This window comes from Petaurus breviceps, unplaced genomic scaffold (assembly GCF_028583685.1).
Source record: "Petaurus breviceps papuanus isolate PSGF00001 unplaced genomic scaffold, PetGlider_PUasm1.0 90750, whole genome shotgun sequence".
NCBI lineage: Eukaryota > Metazoa > Chordata > Mammalia > Diprotodontia > Petauridae > Petaurus > Petaurus breviceps.
The window spans coordinates 10,750,466-10,758,491 of NW_027187335.1; positions in this window are offsets into that span (position 1 = coordinate 10,750,466).

Here is an 8,026-nt window from a genome sequence, read left to right on the forward strand (position 1 = left end):
ACTGACCCCGGTGTCTGGTGTTCCTTGGAACTTCCAAGGGCTCCATGTGGATTTAGAAAAACCCTGAAACTTCAAAGGTGGAGCCAAGATGGTGGAGTAAAGGCAGGGACTCCCCTAAGCACTTGCCCAAACCTTTAAGTAATAACCCTAAACAAATTCTAGAGTGGAAGAACCCACAGAAAGATGGAGTAAAACAATTTTCCAGGAGGAAAGGTCTATTGCACTAGGGTTCAGGAGGAGCACAGTTCAGAGCAGGCTGTGCTAGCACAGACTGGGCCCCAGCGAGCCAGGAACAGGTGTGGGGCAACTGATTCAGTGGCAGCAGTGGCGATTTCCAGACCCCTCATCCCGCAGATGATAAGGGGATAGGACAATGGGTCAGAAGGAGATTTACAAAGGTCCCTTTGCTGGCACCAGAGTCAGGACTCTGTTGCATTGCCTATACTTGGATCTGGGTCTCAGTCCCAGTGTGAGGAGGAGTACCAGCACAGCAGAGCTTGTAGCCACAGGGGAGCAGAGACCCTGATCATAGTCCCAGGGTGGGAAAGAGTGCCTGTGGTTGCTCACAAACCAGTGCACAGTACAGAAGTGTAGTAAACACACTTCTTCCTTGATCATACCACCTTGGAAGAGCCAAAAACTTACAGGTTCCCAGAATTACCTTTGAAAACCATGGTACAAAAAACCTGAAGCTTGGGACAGTGCCCCCTCCACTGGAGAATCAGAGTCCCTCTTTAGCATAGAGTTAAAATCAAGAAATAGGCTGGAAAATGAGCAAGCAACAGAAAATTTTCGGTCATAGAAAGTTACTATGGTGACAAGGAAGATCAAAAAACACACTCAGAAAAAGACAATAAAGTCAAAATTCCTGCACCCAAAGCCTCACAGAGAAAATATGAATTGGTCTTAGGCCATGGGAGAGCTCAAAAGGATTTTAAAAATCAAGTAAGAGAGGTAGAGGAAAAATTGGAGAGAGAAATGAGAGTAATATGAGAAAATCATGAAGAAAGAATCAACAGCTTGGTAAAGGTGACAAGAAAAATACTAGTGAAAACAAAATCTTAAAAAATAGAAAAGGTGAAATGGTAAAGAGGCACAAAAATACAATGAAGAGAAGAATGCCTTGAAAAGCAGAATTGGCCAAATGGAAAAACACATACAAAAATTCACTGAAGAGCAGAACTCCTTGAAAATAGGAGATACAAAAGCTCACTGAAGAAAATAATTCCTTAAAAGTTAGAGTTAGGCAAGTAGAAGCTAATGACTTTATGAGACACCAAGAAACAATCAAACAAAATCAAAAGAATGAAAAAATAGAAGACAATATGAAATATCTCATTGGAAAAACAACTGAACTGGAAAATAGATCCAAGAGAGATAATTTAAGAATTATTGAAGTACCTGAAAGCCATAATCAAAAAAAGAACTTAGGCACATCTTTTAAGAAATTATCAAGGAAAACTGCCCTGCTATTTTAGAACCAGAGGGTAAAATTGTAATTGAAGGAATTCACTTAATGTCTCTTGAAAGACATCTCAAAATGAAAACTCCCAGGAATATTATAGCCAAATTCCAGACCTCCTGGATCAAGGTGAAAATATGGCAAGCAGCCAAAAAGAAATATCACAGAACCACAGTCAGGATAACACAAGATTTAGCAGCTTTTAAATTAAAGGATTGGAGGACTGGAATATGATATTCTGGAGGGCAAAAGAGCTAGGATATAAAACCAGAATTACCCAGCAAAACTGAGTATAATTCTTTAGGAGAAAAATTGGATATTCAATGAAATAGAGGACTTTAAAGCATTCCTGATGAAAAGACTAGAACTGAATAGAAAATTTGACTTTCAAATACAAGATGCAAAAGAAGCATAAAAAGGTGAAAAAGAAAGACAAATCATAAGGGATTCAATAAGGTCACACTGTTTATATTCCTACATGAGAAAATGATATTTATAACTTCTAAAACTTTGTCATTATTAGTACAGTTAGAAGGAGTATACATAGAGAGAAAGCAGAGGTATGAGTTGAATGTGATGGTATGATTATCTAAAAAAATAAAATTAAGGGATGAGAAAGAAGAATGCACTGGGAAAAGGGGAAAGGGGGAGGTAGAATGGGATAAATTATCTGACATGGGGAGATTTTACAGTGGAGGGAAAAATGGGGGAAGTGAGAAGGGAAGTGAACAAACCTTATTTTTATCAGAATTGGCTCAGCAAGGGAATAATATACACACTCAGTTGGGTATAAGATTCTATCTTACCATACAGGAAAGTAGGAAGGGAAGGGGATAAGAGAAAGGGGGGAGCTTATAGAAGAGAGGACAGTTTGGGGGAGGTGAAAGTCAGAAGAAAAACACTTTTGAGAATAGACAGGGTAGGGGAGTGGAGTCAAAATGGTGGAGTAGAAGCAGGACCTCCCTGCTGCTCTGGCTTCCACCTTCCCCAATCCATGTAAAAAGGGAACTCTAAACAAACTTTGGAGCTGCAGAACCCATAAAATGACACAGAGAAACTAACCTCCCACTGAGGACAGCCTGGCAGGCTGGCAGGAATTGGCCAGCACAGGACTCTGGGAGCCGAGCCCAGCCCCACCCTGAGGCTTTAGCCCCAGGGCAGCCCTGACCAGCCACTGGCAGGAGGGACTCCAGATCAGCAGCAGCTGTGGCCGTTTCCAGATTTATCAACATATAGATGTGAAGGACGAAGTGAGAGGTCAGTGCAGTCTGGACTTTGGGACCCAGTAAGTGGGAGTGCATATCTTTTGCTCCCGGGGTGAGAAGCCGCTGAGACACAGGCACAGCCAGCCAGTGCCACATGGCAGCTTCAGCTCCTGGCCTACAGAGTGTAGGGGGACCAAGCACCAGTCTGAGGGGTAATTGCTCTTGCTTTAACCTGCTTGGATCTGGATTGCAGTCTAGGGTGGAGGTCCTGGGGTATATGTCCAGCTTGCCAGAGCATGTGGAGACCTCAGAGAGGTCACCCAACTAATACCTCTGGCAGCTGAGAAAACCCCAGGGTTTGGGATGAAAGCTCCCCTGTCTGGTGGCAGAGTCCTACTGTGGCAAAAAACCCAGGGGTCAAGTGACTGAGGGGCAACATGACCAGGAAAAGGAAACAAAGCAGACAGAAGATTCCAAAATTAGACTCCTATTTTGGGGACAAAAAGGAGCAACGCATGGAACAGGAGGAAGACAGTGAAGTCAGAACTCCTGCACCAAAAGCTTCAAAGGAAAATACGAACTGGTTACAGGCCATAGAGGACCTTAAGAAGCAAATAAGAGAAGTGGAGGAAAAATTGGGAAGAGAAATGAGAACAATGCAAGAAAATTATTAAATGAGAGTCAACAGCCTGACTGAGGAAAATACCACCTTAAAAAATAGACTAACTCAAATGGCAAAAGAGGCTCAAAAAGGCAATGAGGAGAAGAATGCCTTAAAAAGCCAAATTTGCCAGATGAAAAAAGAATCTCAAAAGCTCACTGAGGAGAATCATTTCTTCAGAATTAGATTGGAGCAAATGGAAACTAATGACTTTATGAGAAATCAAGATGCTGTTAAAGAGATCCAAACAAATGAAAGAATAGAAGGCAATGTGAAATATCTCATGGGAAAACCCACTGACGTGGAAAATTGATCCAGGAGAATGGACAGGGTAAAGGAGAGAGAAAGTAGAGTAAACAGAGGAAAAATAGGATGGAGGGAAATGCATAATTGGTAATCATTACTGTGAAAAAATTTTATAGTTTCTCTATAAAGACTTCATTTCTCAATTATAGAGAAAACTGAGTCAAATTTATAGAAATAAGAGCCATTACCCAATTGATGAATGGTTAAAAGATATGAATAGGTAGCTTTCACACAAAGTAATCAAACCTTTCTATAATCATATGAAAAAATGCTCTAAATCACTATTGATGAGAGAAATGAAAATTAAAACAACTCTGAGCTACTACTGCACACCTGTCAGATTGGCTAATATGACAGAAAAGGAAAATGACAAATGTTGGAGGGGATGTGGGGAAATTAAAACACGAATGTACTATTGGTGAAGTATACTGATTCAACCATTCTGGAGAGCAATTTGAACTATTCCCAGTGGGTTATAAAAGCAGGCATCCCCTTTGACCAAGCAATACCACTACTAGGTCTGTATCCCAAAGAGATAAAAAACAAAAAGGAAAAGGACCTATGAGTACAAAAATATTTATAGCAGCTCTTTTAATAGTGGCAAAGAATTGGAAATTAAGGGGATGTCCATCAATTGGGAAATGACTGAACAAGTTGTTGCATATGATTGTGAAGGAATACTATTGTGCTTTGAGAAATGATGAGCAGGATGCTCCCAGAAAAACATGGCAAGATTTACATGAACTGATGCAAAATGAAATGAACAGAACCAGGAGAACATTGTACACAGCAACAGCAAATTATTTGATGATCTACTACTACTTTTCTCTTTAGTAATAACTTAGCTGTTCTCAGCAATACAAAGATCAAGACAATTCTGTAGGACTTACGATTAAAGGTGCTGTCCTTCTCCAAAGAAAGAACTGGTGGAACCTGAATGTAGATCAAAGGTACTTTTTCTTTACTTTATTCTTCTTGGGGTTTTTTTGGTCTGTATTTTCTTTCACAGAATGACTTACATGGAAATGTGTTTTGCATGACCACACATATACAATCTATGACAAATTGCTTGCATTCTTACTGAGGGGAAGAAGGGGAGTGAGGGAGAGAATTTGGAACTCAAAATTTGAAAAAAAAATTTAAAATTGTTTTTACATATAATTGGGAAAATAAAATATTAAGATAAAAAAAACAGACTTAAATTTTTTTAAAAAAATTTTATTTATATCTTTAGTTCCAAATTCTCTTTCACCACCTTTCCTGCCCCCATTGAGAAGGCAAGAAATAAGATACTCACTTTATTTATGAAGTCATACAAAACATATTTCTCCATTAGCCATATTGCCCAAAAAAAGACAAGAAGAAAAGTGGAAAAAAATCTGAAAATCTGAGTTCGTCAATTACCTCTCTCCTTATGAGCCTTTGGAATTGTTGTGGATTTTTGTATTGATAATAATTGCCAGGTCTTCGACAGTTGATTATTATTACAATATTGCTGTATCTTTACAATATTACGACATTTTCCTAGTTCTGTCTCTTCACTTTGCATTAGCTCGTGTAAGTTTTTCCACCCTGGGGCTTTCTTAGGGGAGCTCTGCAGTCTTGTAGACTCCAGACAGAGAGCCCTGAAGGCTACAAGTGTCTCCAATTCAATTCTGGTTGTGCTAGGAGGCTGTTGGCTTGGTTACATGCTCTGGTCTTTGCTAGATGGGGGCTCCCTTTCATATTGCCTGTTGGCTGACTTTTATGCAGTTCCAGGATGGAAAAATTACCTTACTGTAGTTTCTTGTTAAATTCCTTGATCATACTTAGTCTGGTATGAATTCCAAGTTTTTGCTAGAGTACGTGAGCCAGACAGCCTGCTTCCATTCAGGCAGCCATCTTTGCCAGAAATCTCTGGGAGCAAAATTTTCTCAAAAGCATGGGGAGGTCCCAAAATTAATCTCTTCAACAAAGCCTATGGTGAATTCCATAGGGGAACCAGTGAACATTAAAAGGATTTATAAGGTCATTTTGAAGGTGGAAAGCAGCTGGGAAAACCAGCTTGCAGAGTGTGCTATAGTGATCCATGCTTCTGGGGCTTGATTTGGGCAGTTGGCAGAGCTGACTGGCATTAGAAAGCCCCCCCCCCCCCCAGATATTTTGCTAGACACCAGGCTTTCTGTGCTGTCAATAAACATTTATCAAGCTAGTTGTACCTACCAGTCACTGTGCTAAGCACTGGAGTCAAGAAAAAGGTACATGCATATGTAACATTGCCCACGGGGACCTGAGCCAGAGACTCTATTCTTTATAGACCAGTGGAGTTTATACCCCAAGTGGTTTTAGCTCTAGAGGAAGAAGAACCAGATACTCAGATTCATGAAATGGATCTAACCTTCTTCCAGAAAAAGGTGAAGGCTCATGTAGTTCAGAAGGTATAGAGCTAAGTGCCTGGGCTGCCTACTATGATTACAACACATTCAATTAAATTAGCTTATTGGGCCCCTGTGTCCTTTTCCATGGGCTTCAATGGACACAGGGTGCTATAGGGCCCCAGTGACCAAAACACTAGAATTTCATTACCATCTACCTTAACCTGTTCCACCTTGGGAGGAAAAGGTCCTGGAAGAAAAAATATCATCTAAGCCTGCCCCCATTCTATATATGGATGGGATGAAGCCATTGAGAGCAACATTCTCAGGACATCAAGGATGAGGATTGGAGCCCAAACCTTCTGCACCATTGCTTCTGGATTTATGCTCCTCATATACAGGAAGGACACAGATGGTTCTTGGGATTGCTTTCCATAGTTGGAGCTCATTCACAGCAAGAAACCAAATTAGATAAATTAGACACAGCACATACAGTACACATGGAGGGCTGAAGGACATTGCCCAGTCCAAGACTGTACTTCCAACCTAGGCAAGATAGGGAAATGAGGAGAGAGACAGAGGCAGAGAAGAGAGAGAGAAGAGAAGAGGAAAGGGAGAGGAGGGGAGGGGAGGGAAGAGAAGGGAAGCCAAACCTTGATGCCACTGCTGATTGGCTGCTAGAGTATCCTATTCAGTCTAGTACTGTGGATTCTTTGGGTTTTAATAGAAATATAGTACATCAGCTCTCTCAGGATTCATTTGGGTCTTCTCTGTCTCTGGGTCAGTGTCTCCACCTTCTTTATGAAATGCAATTAAAGTGGGGCAGCTAGGTAGCACAATGGATAGAGCCCTAGCCCTAGAGTTAGGAGAACCTGAGTTCAAATCTTACCTCAGACACTTACCAGCTATGTGTCCCTGGGCAAGTCATGTAACCTGAATTGCCTCTCCTAAAAAATTCAGAGTTCCTCTCTCCATGGCAAGTCTTCACGTTGTACAACAACTGATAGTCCCATTGTTTCTTTCACTGCTTCCTTAACATTGTTGTACCAGAGGATCAACACGGTGAGCTTCATAATACTTTAGCTTCTCATGATCTTCCTTTGTCATCTTCCTGGACAGACTGGGACAATCTCAGCAGGGAAGTTCAAGTTGTTGAACAAATTGGTATTAGACTTGGCATACATCTCAATGTCCAAATACTCTTTCATTTTTAACTGAGACCTGCTAAAGACCTTAAATCCATATGCATCTGGGGTCATCTCCAGTGGTCTTGATGTGATGTGTATCTGGCCACTGGACCCAGATGGCTCCAGAGGAGAAAGTGAGGCTGGTGATTTTGCATAGCTCTCTCTAACTTGAATCCAATTCATTCACATGTCATGGCATCACCTCCCTGATGTCATGGTCCTCTTCAAGAATGAAGGACAAAGGGGTGGCCAGGTAGCACAGCAAGTAAGAGCACCGGCTCCAGTGTTGAGAAGACCTGGAGATCAAATCCCAGGCTCAGACACTTAGCACCCACCCAGAAACACCTGGCCGTGTAACCTTGAGCAAGTTACTTAACCCCAATTGCTTAGGGGCGGCCAGGTGGCTCAGCGAGTAAGAGCATTGGCTCCAGTGTCGGGATGACCTGGATCAAATCTGGGCTCAGATACTCAGCACCACACCCAGAAATAACTAGCCGTGTAACCTTGAGCAAGTTACTTAACCCCGATTGCTTAAAAAAAAAATGAAGGACAAAGAACATTTCAATGGTGATTTTCCCATAGATTTTTTACATGTATTCTTTTGTTCTACCCTCAAAGTGACCTTCTGAAGAATAAGTCTTAACATTTCCATTTCCTGGATAAGAATAGGGAGGTAAAAAGGTGGTTGGTTAGAATTTTCAAATTCAGGTGGTATAGAGAGGGCCCAAATCCAGGTTTTTTGATTTGTAGACTAGGGTTTGGGTTTTTTTTTTTTTTTACAGATGTCATGACAAAGGAGAGAGAGAGAGAGAGAGAGAGAGAGAGAGAGAGAGAGAGAGAGAGAGAGAGAG